At 38.5% G+C, this 12406-nt stretch overlaps 9 non-coding genes across 9 annotated transcripts; all 9 read right to left on the minus strand.

Annotated features, from left to right (window-relative positions):
- Positions 1-1292: 1292 nt before the first annotated feature.
- TRNAL-UAA (transfer RNA leucine (anticodon UAA)) lies at positions 1293-1375 on the minus strand. The gene has a single exon. It is a non-coding gene; the product is annotated as a tRNA-Leu (tRNA).
- A 1181-nt stretch (positions 1376-2556) lies between these two features.
- Positions 2557-2639, minus strand: TRNAL-UAA (transfer RNA leucine (anticodon UAA)). The gene has a single exon. It is a non-coding gene; the product is annotated as a tRNA-Leu (tRNA).
- Positions 2640-2938: 299 nt separating this feature from the next.
- TRNAL-UAA (transfer RNA leucine (anticodon UAA)) lies at positions 2939-3021 on the minus strand. Its single transcript has one exon. It is a non-coding gene; the product is annotated as a tRNA-Leu (tRNA).
- Positions 3022-5984: 2963 nt separating this feature from the next.
- Positions 5985-6067, minus strand: TRNAL-UAA (transfer RNA leucine (anticodon UAA)). Its single transcript has one exon. It is a non-coding gene; the product is annotated as a tRNA-Leu (tRNA).
- Positions 6068-7248: 1181 nt separating this feature from the next.
- On the minus strand, positions 7249-7331 carry TRNAL-UAA (transfer RNA leucine (anticodon UAA)). Its single transcript has one exon. It is a non-coding gene; the product is annotated as a tRNA-Leu (tRNA).
- A 299-nt stretch (positions 7332-7630) lies between these two features.
- On the minus strand, positions 7631-7713 carry TRNAL-UAA (transfer RNA leucine (anticodon UAA)). Its single transcript has one exon. It is a non-coding gene; the product is annotated as a tRNA-Leu (tRNA).
- A 2963-nt stretch (positions 7714-10676) lies between these two features.
- TRNAL-UAA (transfer RNA leucine (anticodon UAA)) lies at positions 10677-10759 on the minus strand. Its single transcript has one exon. It is a non-coding gene; the product is annotated as a tRNA-Leu (tRNA).
- A 1181-nt stretch (positions 10760-11940) lies between these two features.
- On the minus strand, positions 11941-12023 carry TRNAL-UAA (transfer RNA leucine (anticodon UAA)). The gene has a single exon. It is a non-coding gene; the product is annotated as a tRNA-Leu (tRNA).
- Positions 12024-12322: 299 nt separating this feature from the next.
- Positions 12323-12405, minus strand: TRNAL-UAA (transfer RNA leucine (anticodon UAA)). The gene has a single exon. It is a non-coding gene; the product is annotated as a tRNA-Leu (tRNA).
- Between the last annotated feature and the right edge of the window lies 1 nt (position 12406).

Below are 12406 nucleotides of genomic sequence, written 5' to 3' on the forward strand. Positions count from 1 at the left end.
ACCAGAAGTGTGGTTCAAACCAACGCGGATATATATCAATTGGATCTTAAGTCCAACGCCTTAACCACTCGGCCATCCTGGTATGTTGCCCTGGGTATTTTCAATGCAAATACTATTGCACTATTCATGTTCATTTTCCTGTGCATTGTTAACTTTGAACCGCTTGGATTTTAAAATATTACATAACTTTTGGTATTTTAATGGATATTATGATATCATTGTTTCTTTTCTTCATAGAAAGCCAGGTTCTTTGAAAAAATGGATTGAAAATATTTTTTTTATTAAAGTACTGTAGCTTAAGTTATTGACTTTCACCATAGTTTGAAAGTTTTCCCTAATTGACAAATTCTTCCTCATTTGGTTAGCTGAAATTGAAATACAAACCAGAAGTGGGGATCTATCCCATGCAGATGTAAATCCATTTAATCTTAAGTCCAACACCTTAACCACTCAGCCATCCTGATGTGAGGCTTTTGACATTTTCATGGCAAATACTTTTGCAAAGCATGGGACCCAGTTAAAAGGCTTCCATGCGGGATCCTGGCTATCATAATACTGACACCATAATCGTACCCACCAGCCATAATAACGGCACCAAAATGCCAACAGAGGTGGGATTAACAGCATGAAAATACTGACACCTAGAATTCTGAATGTCCTCTCAGCAGGATGTAATCTTGTCCTGCCACGGGGAGGGGAGAGGTTAGGTTTAGGCATTAGAAGGGGGGTTACGGTGTAGGGACAGGTAGGTTAGAGTTAGGTACCAGGGAGGGAGGGTTTGGTTTAGTCACTAAGAAGAGGAGGTTATTGTTAGACACCAAGCAGGGAGCATTAGCTTTAGGCATTGGGGAATGGAGGGTTAGTGATAGGCAGCCCGGGGAGGGTAAGGTTTAGGCACCCAAGGAGAGGGTGTAAGGTTTAGACACCCAAAAGGGAGGATTAGGGTTAGGGCAGGGAACATGGAAGGGTTATGGTATTAACTGCAGGGCTGTCAGGATTTTAATGGTCAGGTTGCTGATGTCGGTATTCTGACCATAGGCATCCAGTCCATCAGGATTACATTCTGAACCCCATTGCATATGTATATGTTAATGTGCATGGTCAACTTTTATGCAAACTTTGTTCTGTTTGGAGTCTAAATTATTACATAAGTTTATTTGCACTGTCACATTTCAATGCTTTTGTGGAACATGTATGGTAGTTTACAAATGTAAACAAAATGACTCTTGTACATTTCCCTATTCGATTATATTGTTCCTTGTACATATTTAGGAATCCGAAATTAAAATACATACCAGAAGTGTGGTTCAAACCAACGCGGATTTATATCCATTGGATCTTAAATCCAACGCCTTAACCACTCGGCCATCCTGGTATGTTGCCCTGGGTATTTTCAATGCAAATACTATTGCACTATTCATGTTCATTTTCCTGTGCATTGTCAACTTTGAACCGCTTGGATTTTAAAATATTACATAACTTTTGGTATTTTAATGGATATTATGATATCATTGTTTCTTTTCTTCATAGAAAGCCAGGTTCTTTGAAAAAATGGATTGAAAATATTTTTTTTATTAAAGTACTGTAGCTTAAGTTATTGACTTTCACCATAGTTTGAAAGTTTTCCCTAATTGACAAATTCTTCCTCATTTGGTTAGCTGAAATTGAAATACAAACCAGAAGTGGGGATCTATCCCATGCAGATGTAAATCCATTGAATCTTAAGTCCAACACCTTAACCACTCGGCCATCCTGATGTGAGGCTTTTGACATTTTCATGGCAAATACTTTTGCAAAGCATGGGACCCAGTTAAAAGGCTTCCGTGCGGGATCCTGGCTATCATAATACTGACACCATAATAGTACCCACCAGCCATAATAACAGCACCAAAATTCCAACAGAGGTGGGATTAACAGCATGAAAATACTGACACCTAGAATTCTGAATGTCCTCTCAGCAGGATGTAATCTTGTCCTGCCACGGGAGGGGGGAGGTTAGGTTTAGGCATTAGAAGGGGGGTTGCGGTGTAGGGACAGGTAGGTTAGAGTTAGATACCAGGGAGGGAGGCTTTGGTTTAGTCACTTAGAAGAGGAGGTTAGTGTTAGACACCAAGCAGGGAGCATTAGCTTTAGGCATTGGGGAATGGAGGGTTAGTGTCAGGCATCCCGGGGAGGGTAAGGTTTAGGCACCCAAAAGGGAGGATTAGGGTTAGGGCAGGGAACATGGAAGGGTTATGGTATTAACTGCAGGGCTGTCAGGATTTTAATGGTCAGGTTGCTGATGTCGGTATTCTGACCATAGGCATCCAGTCCATCAGAATTACATTCTGAACCCCATTACATATGTATATGTTAATGTGCATGGTCAACTTTTATGCAAACTTTGTACTGTTTGGAGTCTAAATTATTACATAAGTTTATTTGCACTGTCACATTTCAATGCTTTTGTGGAACATGTATGGTAGTTTACAAATGTAAACAAAATGACTCTTGTACATTTCCCTATTCGATTATATTGTTCCTTGTACATATTTAGGAATCTGAAATTAAAATACATACCAGAAGTGGGGTTCGAACCCACGCAGATATATATCCATTGGATCTTAAGTCCAACGCCTTAACCACTCGGCCATCCTGGTATGTTGCCCTGGGTATTTTCAATGCAAATACTATTGCACTATTCATGTTTATTTTCCTGTGCATTGTTAACTTTGAACCGCTTGGAGTTTAAAATATTACATAACTTTTGGTATTTTAATGGATATTATGATATCATTGTTTCTTTTCTTCATAGAAAGCCAGGTTCTTTGAAAAAATGGATTGAAAATACTTTTTTAGCAATGTAATTTTAGTTAATGATTTTCACAGAATTTTGAGAGTTTTCCCTAATTGCCGAAATCTTCATCATAAATATTTAGTTAGCTGAAATTAAAATGCATACCATAAGTGGGGATCGAACCCACGCGGATATGTATCCATTGGATCTTAAGTCCAACGCCTTAACCACTCGGCCATCCTGGTTTGATTTACATGTCAAATACTATTGCAAAGCATATGTATCTTTTAATGTGCATGGGCAATTATTCAGCAAACTTTATACTGCTTTGACTGTTACTTATTACATAAGTCTGGTAATTGTTTTTTTTTTAAAGTATGATACTTATATTTCTATTCTTCACAAGTAAGGCTCTTATGAATAAAAAGTTTTATAATAATTCCATATTTGTTTAAAGACATTCATTTTCACCACATTTTGAACTGCTCATCTATCAAGACTGTCCTTTCTTTTGAATGATTACAAGCAACATTTGTAGATAATCGCTATCATTCTTTTTTGCCCTGTCACATGTCAAGGATTTTGTGGAACAAGTATGGTGGTTTACAAATGCAAGCAACATCAACTTTTGTACATGTCCTTAAAAAATAAAGTTATACCTTGTACATATTTAGGAATCTGAAATTAACATGCATACCAGAATTGGGGTTTGATCCCATGCAGATATATATCCATTGGATCTTAAGTCAAATGCCTTAACAATGCAGCCATCCTGGTGTGGTGCCCAGGAGCTTTTCATGGCAAATACTAATGCACTATTCATGTTAATTATGATGTGCATGGTTAACTTTGTACTGTTTGGAGTTTAAAATATTACATAACTGGGTATTTTAATGGATATTAGGATGTCATGGATTGAAAATATTTTTTTATCAAAGTACTGTAGCTTAAGTTATATACTTTCACCATAGTTTGAAAGTTTTCCCTAATTGACAAATTCTTCCTCATTTGGTTAGCTGAAATTGAAATACAAACCAGAAGTGGGGATCTATCCCATGCAGATGAAAATCCATTGAATCTTAAGTCCAACACCTTAACCACTCAGCCATCCTGATGTGAGGCTTTTGACATTTTCATGGCAAATACTTTTGCAAAGCATGGGACCCAGTTAAAAGGCTTCCATGCGGGATCCTGGCTATCATAATACTGACACCATAATCGTACCCACCAGCCATAATAACGGCACCAAAATGCCAACAGAGGTGGGATTAACAGCATGAAAATACTGACACCTAGAATTCTGAATGTCCTCTCAGCAGGATGTAATCTTGTCCTGCCACGGGGAGGGGAGAGGTTAGGTTTAGGCATTAGAAGGGGGGTTACGGTGTAGGGACAGGTAGGTTAGAGTTAGGTACCAGGGAGGGAGGGTTTGGTTTAGTCACTTAGAAGAGGAGGTTATTGTTAGACACCAAGCAGGGAGCATTAGCTTTAGGCATTGGGGAATGGAGGGTTAGTGTCAGGCATCCCGGGGAGGGTAAGTTTTAGGCACCCAAAAGGGAGGATTAGGGTTAGGGCAGGGAACATGGAAGGGTTATGGTATTAACTGCAGGGCTGTCAGGATTTTAATGGTCAGGTTGCTGATGTCGGTATTCTGACCATAGGCATCCAGTCCATCAGGATTACATTCTGAACCCCATTGCATATGTATATGTTAATGTGCATGGTCAACTTTTATGCAAACTTTGTTCTGTTTGGAGTCTAAATTATTACATAAGTTTATTTGCACTGTCACATTTCAATGCTTTTGTGGAACATGTATGGTAGTTTACAAATGTAAACAAAATGACTCTTGTACATTTCCCTATTCGATTATATTGTTCCTTGTACATATTTAGGAATCCGAAATTAAAATACATACCAGAAGTGTGGTTCAAACCAACGCGGATATATATCAATTGGATCTTAAGTCCAACGCCTTAACCACTCGGCCATCCTGGTATGTTGCCCTGGGTATTTTCAATGCAAATACTATTGCACTATTCATGTTCATTTTCCTGTGCATTGTTAACTTTGAACCGCTTGGATTTTAAAATATTACATAACTTTTGGTATTTTAATGGATATTATGATATCATTGTTTCTTTTCTTCATAGAAAGCCAGGTTCTTTGAAAAAATGGATTGAAAATATTTTTTTTATTAAAGTACTGTAGCTTAAGTTATTGACTTTCACCATAGTTTGAAAGTTTTCCCTAATTGACAAATTCTTCCTCATTTGGTTAGCTGAAATTGAAATACAAACCAGAAGTGGGGATCTATCCCATGCAGATGTAAATCCATTTAATCTTAAGTCCAACACCTTAACCACTCAGCCATCCTGATGTGAGGCTTTTGACATTTTCATGGCAAATACTTTTGCAAAGCATGGGACCCAGTTAAAAGGCTTCCATGCGGGATCCTGGCTATCATAATACTGACACCATAATCGTACCCACCAGCCATAATAACGGCACCAAAATGCCAACAGAGGTGGGATTAACAGCATGAAAATACTGACACCTAGAATTCTGAATGTCCTCTCAGCAGGATGTAATCTTGTCCTGCCACGGGGAGGGGAGAGGTTAGGTTTAGGCATTAGAAGGGGGGTTAAGGTGTAGGGACAGGTAGGTTAGAGTTAGGTACCAGGGAGGGAGGGTTTGGTTTAGTCACTAAGAAGAGGAGGTTATTGTTAGACACCAAGCAGGGAGCATTAGCTTTAGGCATTGGGGAATGGAGGGTTAGTGATAGGCAGCCCGGGGAGGGTAAGGTTTAGGCACCCAAGGAGAGGGTGTAAGGTTTAGACACCCAAAAGGGAGGATTAGGGTTAGGGCAGGGAACATGGAAGGGTTATGGTATTAACTGCAGGGCTGTCAGGATTTTAATGGTCAGGTTGCTGATGTCGGTATTCTGACCATAGGCATCCAGTCCATCAGGATTACATTCTGAACCCCATTGCATATGTATATGTTAATGTGCATGGTCAACTTTTATGCAAACTTTGTTCTGTTTGGAGTCTAAATTATTACATAAGTTTATTTGCACTGTCACATTTCAATGCTTTTGTGGAACATGTATGGTAGTTTACAAATGTAAACAAAATGACTCTTGTACATTTCCCTATTCGATTATATTGTTCCTTGTACATATTTAGGAATCCGAAATTAAAATACATACCAGAAGTGTGGTTCAAACCAACGCGGATTTATATCCATTGGATCTTAAATCCAACGCCTTAACCACTCGGCCATCCTGGTATGTTGCCCTGAGTATTTTCAATGCAAATACTATTGCACTATTCATGTTCATTTTCCTGTGCATTGTCAACTTTGAACCGCTTGGATTTTAAAATATTACATAACTTTTGGTATTTTAATGGATATTATGATATCATTGTTTCTTTTCTTCATAGAAAGCCAGGTTCTTTGAAAAAATGGATTGAAAATATTTTTTTTATTAAAGTACTGTAGCTTAAGTTATTGACTTTCACCATAGTTTGAAAGTTTTCCCTAATTGACAAATTCTTCCTCATTTGGTTAGCTGAAATTGAAATACAAACCAGAAGTGGGGATCTATCCCATGCAGATGTAAATCCATTGAATCTTAAGTCCAACACCTTAACCACTCGGCCATCCTGATGTGAGGCTTTTGACATTTTCATGGCAAATACTTTTGCAAAGCATGGGACCCAGTTAAAAGGCTTCCGTGCGGGATCCTGGCTATCATAATACTGACACCATAATAGTACCCACCAGCCATAATAACAGCACCAAAATTCCAACAGAGGTGGGATTAACAGCATGAAAATACTGACACCTAGAATTCTGAATGTCCTCTCAGCAGGATGTAATCTTGTCCTGCCACGGGAGGGGGGAGGTTAGGTTTAGGCATTAGAAGGGGGGTTGCGGTGTAGGGACAGGTAGGTTAGAGTTAGATACCAGGGAGGGAGGCTTTGGTTTAGTCACTTAGAAGAGGAGGTTAGTGTTAGACACCAAGCAGGGAGCATTAGCTTTAGGCATTGGGGAATGGAGGGTTAGTGTCAGGCATCCCGGGGAGGGTAAGGTTTAGGCACCCAAAAGGGAGGATTAGGGTTAGGGCAGGGAACATGGAAGGGTTATGGTATTAACTGCAGGGCTGTCAGGATTTTAATGGTCAGGTTGCTGATGTCGGTATTCTGACCATAGGCATCCAGTCCATCAGAATTACATTCTGAACCCCATTGCATATGTATATGTTAATGTGCATGGTCAACTTTTATGCAAACTTTGTACTGTTTGGAGTCTAAATTATTACATAAGTTTATTTGCACTGTCACATTTCAATGCTTTTGTGGAACATGTATGGTAGTTTACAAATGTAAACAAAATGACTCTTGTACATTTCCCTATTCGATTATATTGTTCCTTGTACATATTTAGGAATCTGAAATTAAAATACATACCAGAAGTGGGGTTCGAACCCACGCAGATATATATCCATTGGATCTTAAGTCCAACGCCTTAACCACTCGGCCATCCTGGTATGTTGCCCTGGGTATTTTCAATGCAAATACTATTGCACTATTCATGTTTATTTTCCTGTGCATTGTTAACTTTGAACCGCTTGGAGTTTAAAATATTACATAACTTTTGGTATTTTAATGGATATTATGATATCATTGTTTCTTTTCTTCATAGAAAGCCAGGTTCTTTGAAAAAATGGATTGAAAATACTTTTTTAGCAATGTAATTTTAGTTAATGATTTTCACAGAATTTTGAGAGTTTTCCCTAATTGCCGAAATCTTCATCATAAATATTTAGTTAGCTGAAATTAAAATGCATACCATAAGTGGGGATCGAACCCACGCGGATATGTATCCATTGGATCTTAAGTCCAACGCCTTAACCACTCGGCCATCCTGGTTTGATTTACATGTCAAATACTATTGCAAAGCATATGTATCTTTTAATGTGCATGGGCAATTATTCAGCAAACTTTATACTGCTTTGACTGTTACTTATTACATAAGTCTGGTAATTGTTTTTTTTTTAAAGTATGATACTTATATTTCTATTCTTCACAAGTAAGGCTCTTATGAATAAAAAGTTTTATAATAATTCCATATTTGTTTAAAGACATTCATTTTCACCACATTTTGAACTGCTCATCTATCAAGACTGTCCTTTCTTTTGAATGATTACAAGCAACATTTGTAGATAATCGCTATCATTCTTTTTTGCCCTGTCACATGTCAAGGATTTTGTGGAACAAGTATGGTGGTTTACAAATGCAAGCAACATCAACTTTTGTACATGTCCTTAAAAAATAAAGTTATACCTTGTACATATTTAGGAATCTGAAATTAACATGCATACCAGAATTGGGGTTTGATCCCATGCAGATATATATCCATTGGATCTTAAGTCAAATGCCTTAACAATGCAGCCATCCTGGTGTGGTGCCCAGGAGCTTTTCATGGCAAATACTAATGCACTATTCATGTTAATTATGATGTGCATGGTTAACTTTGTACTGTTTGGAGTTTAAAATATTACATAACTGGGTATTTTAATGGATATTAGGATGTCATGGATTGAAAATATTTTTTTATCAAAGTACTGTAGCTTAAGTTATATACTTTCACCATAGTTTGAAAGTTTTCCCTAATTGACAAATTCTTCCTCATTTGGTTAGCTGAAATTGAAATACAAACCAGAAGTGGGGATCTATCCCATGCAGATGAAAATCCATTGAATCTTAAGTCCAACACCTTAACCACTCAGCCATCCTGATGTGAGGCTTTTGACATTTTCATGGCAAATACTTTTGCAAAGCATGGGACCCAGTTAAAAGGCTTCCATGCGGGATCCTGGCTATCATAATACTGACACCATAATCGTACCCACCAGCCATAATAACGGCACCAAAATGCCAACAGAGGTGGGATTAACAGCATGAAAATACTGACACCTAGAATTCTGAATGTCCTCTCAGCAGGATGTAATCTTGTCCTGCCACGGGGAGGGGAGAGGTTAGGTTTAGGCATTAGAAGGGGGGTTACGGTGTAGGGACAGGTAGGTTAGAGTTAGGTACCAGGGAGGGAGGGTTTGGTTTAGTCACTTAGAAGAGGAGGTTATTGTTAGACACCAAGCAGGGAGCATTAGCTTTAGGCATTGGGGAATGGAGGGTTAGTGTCAGGCATCCCGGGGAGGGTAAGTTTTAGGCACCCAAAAGGGAGGATTAGGGTTAGGGCAGGGAACATGGAAGGGTTATGGTATTAACTGCAGGGCTGTCAGGATTTTAATGGTCAGGTTGCTGATGTCGGTATTCTGACCATAGGCATCCAGTCCATCAGGATTACATTCTGAACCCCATTGCATATGTATATGTTAATGTGCATGGTCAACTTTTATGCAAACTTTGTTCTGTTTGGAGTCTAAATTATTACATAAGTTTATTTGCACTGTCACATTTCAATGCTTTTGTGGAACATGTATGGTAGTTTACAAATGTAAACAAAATGACTCTTGTACATTTCCCTTTTCGATTATATTGTTCCTTGTACATATTTAGGAATCCGAAATTAAAATACATACCAGAAGTGTGGTTCAAACCAACGCGGATATATATCAATTGGATCTTAAGTCCAACGCCTTAACCACTCGGCCATCCTGGTATGTTGCCCTGGGTATTTTCAATGCAAATACTATTGCACTATTCATGTTCATTTTCCTGTGCATTGTTAACTTTGAACCGCTTGGATTTTAAAATATTACATAACTTTTGGTATTTTAATGGATATTATGATATCATTGTTTCTTTTCTTCATAGAAAGCCAGGTTCTTTGAAAAAATGGATTGAAAATATTTTTTTTATTAAAGTACTGTAGCTTAAGTTATTGACTTTCACCATAGTTTGAAAGTTTTCCCTAATTGACAAATTCTTCCTCATTTGGTTAGCTGAAATTGAAATACAAACCAGAAGTGGGGATCTATCCCATGCAGATGTAAATCCATTTAATCTTAAGTCCAACACCTTAACCACTCAGCCATCCTGATGTGAGGCTTTTGACATTTTCATGGCAAATACTTTTGCAAAGCATGGGACCCAGTTAAAAGGCTTCCATGCGGGATCCTGGCTATCATAATACTGACACCATAATCGTACCCACCAGCCATAATAACGGCACCAAAATGCCAACAGAGGTGGGATTAACAGCATGAAAATACTGACACCTAGAATTCTGAATGTCCTCTCAGCAGGATGTAATCTTGTCCTGCCACGGGGAGGGGAGAGGTTAGGTTTAGGCATTAGAAGGGGGGTTACGGTGTAGGGACAGGTAGGTTAGAGTTAGGTACCAGGGAGGGAGGGTTTGGTTTAGTCACTAAGAAGAGGAGGTTATTGTTAGACACCAAGCAGGGAGCATTAGCTTTAGGCATTGGGGAATGGAGGGTTAGTGATAGGCAGCCCGGGGAGGGTAAGGTTTAGGCACCCAAGGAGAGGGTGTAAGGTTTAGACACCCAAAAGGGAGGATTAGGGTTAGGGCAGGGAACATGGAAGGGTTATGGTATTAACTGCAGGGCTGTCAGGATTTTAATGGTCAGGTTGCTGATGTCGGTAATCTGACCATAGGCATCCAGTCCATCAGGATTACATTCTGAACCCCATTGCATATGTATATGTTAATGTGCATGGTCAACTTTTATGCAAACTTTGTTCTGTTTGGAGTCTAAATTATTACATAAGTTTATTTGCACTGTCACATTTCAATGCTTTTGTGGAACATGTATGGTAGTTTACAAATGTAAACAAAATGACTCTTGTACATTTCCCTATTCGATTATATTGTTCCTTGTACATATTTAGGAATCCGAAATTAAAATACATACCAGAAGTGTGGTTCAAACCAACGCGGATTTATATCCATTGGATCTTAAATCCAACGCCTTAACCACTCGGCCATCCTGGTATGTTGCCCTGGGTATTTTCAATGCAAATACTATTGCACTATTCATGTTCATTTTCCTGTGCATTGTCAACTTTGAACCGCTTGGATTTTAAAATATTACATAACTTTTGGTATTTTAATGGATATTATGATATCATTGTTTCTTTTCTTCATAGAAAGCCAGGTTCTTTGAAAAAATGGATTGAAAATATTTTTTTTATTAAAGTACTGTAGCTTAAGTTATTGACTTTCACCATAGTTTGAAAGTTTTCCCTAATTGACAAATTCTTCCTCATTTGGTTAGCTGAAATTGAAATACAAACCAGAAGTGGGGATCTATCCCATGCAGATGTAAATCCATTGAATCTTAAGTCCAACACCTTAACCACTCGGCCATCCTGATGTGAGGCTTTTGACATTTTCATGGCAAATACTTTTGCAAAGCATGGGACCCAGTTAAAAGGCTTCCGTGCGGGATCCTGGCTATCATAATACTGACACCATAATAGTACCCACCAGCCATAATAACAGCACCAAAATTCCAACAGAGGTGGGATTAACAGCATGAAAATACTGACACCTAGAATTCTGAATGTCCTCTCAGCAGGATGTAATCTTGTCCTGCCACGGGAGGGGGGAGGTTAGGTTTAGGCATTAGAAGGGGGGTTGCGGTGTAGGGACAGGTAGGTTAGAGTTAGGTACCAGGGAGGGAGGCTTTGGTTTAGTCACTTAGAAGAGGAGGTTAGTGTTAGACACCAAGCAGGGAGCATTAGCTTTAGGCATTGGGGAATGGAGGGTTAGTGTCAGGCATCTTGGGGAGGGTAAGGTTTAGGCACTTAAAAGGGAGGATTAGGGTTAGGGCAGGGAACATGGAAGGGTTATGGTATTAACTGCAGGGCTGTCAGGATTTTAATGGTCAGGTTGCTGATGTCGGTATTCTGACCATAGGCATTCAGTCCATCAGAATTACATTCTGAACCCCATTGCATATGTATATGTTAATGTGCATGGTCAACTTTTATGCAAACTTTGTACTGTTTGGAGTCTAAATTATTACATAAGTTTATTTGCACTGTCACATTTCAATGCTTTTGTGGAACATGTATGGTAGTTTACAAATGTAAACAAAATGACTCTTGTACATTTCCCTATTCGATTATATTGTTCCTTGTACATATTTAGGAATCCGAAATTAAAATACATACCAGAAGTGGGGTTCGAACCCACGCGGATATATATCCATTGGATCTTAAGTCCAACGCCTTAACCACTCGGCCATCCTGGTATGTTGCCCTGGGTATTTTCAATGCAAATACTATTGCACTATTCATGTTTATTTTCCTGTGCATTGTTAACTTTGAACCGCTTGGAGTTTAAAATATTACATAACTTTTGGTATTTTAATGGATATTATGATATCATTGTTTCTTTTCTTCATAGAAAGCCAGGTTCTTTGAAAAAATGGATTGAAAATACTTTTTTAGCAATGTAATTTAAGTTAATGATTTTCACAGAATTTTGAGAGTTTTCCCTAATTGCCGAAATCTTCATCATAAATATTTAGTTAGCTGAAATTAAAATGCATACCATAAGTGGGGATCAAACACACGTGGATATGTATCCATTGGATCTTAAGTCCAACGCCTTAACCACTCAGCCATCCTGGTT

This window comes from Pseudophryne corroboree, chromosome 4 (assembly GCF_028390025.1).
Source record: "Pseudophryne corroboree isolate aPseCor3 chromosome 4, aPseCor3.hap2, whole genome shotgun sequence".
Lineage (NCBI taxonomy): Eukaryota > Metazoa > Chordata > Amphibia > Anura > Myobatrachidae > Pseudophryne > Pseudophryne corroboree.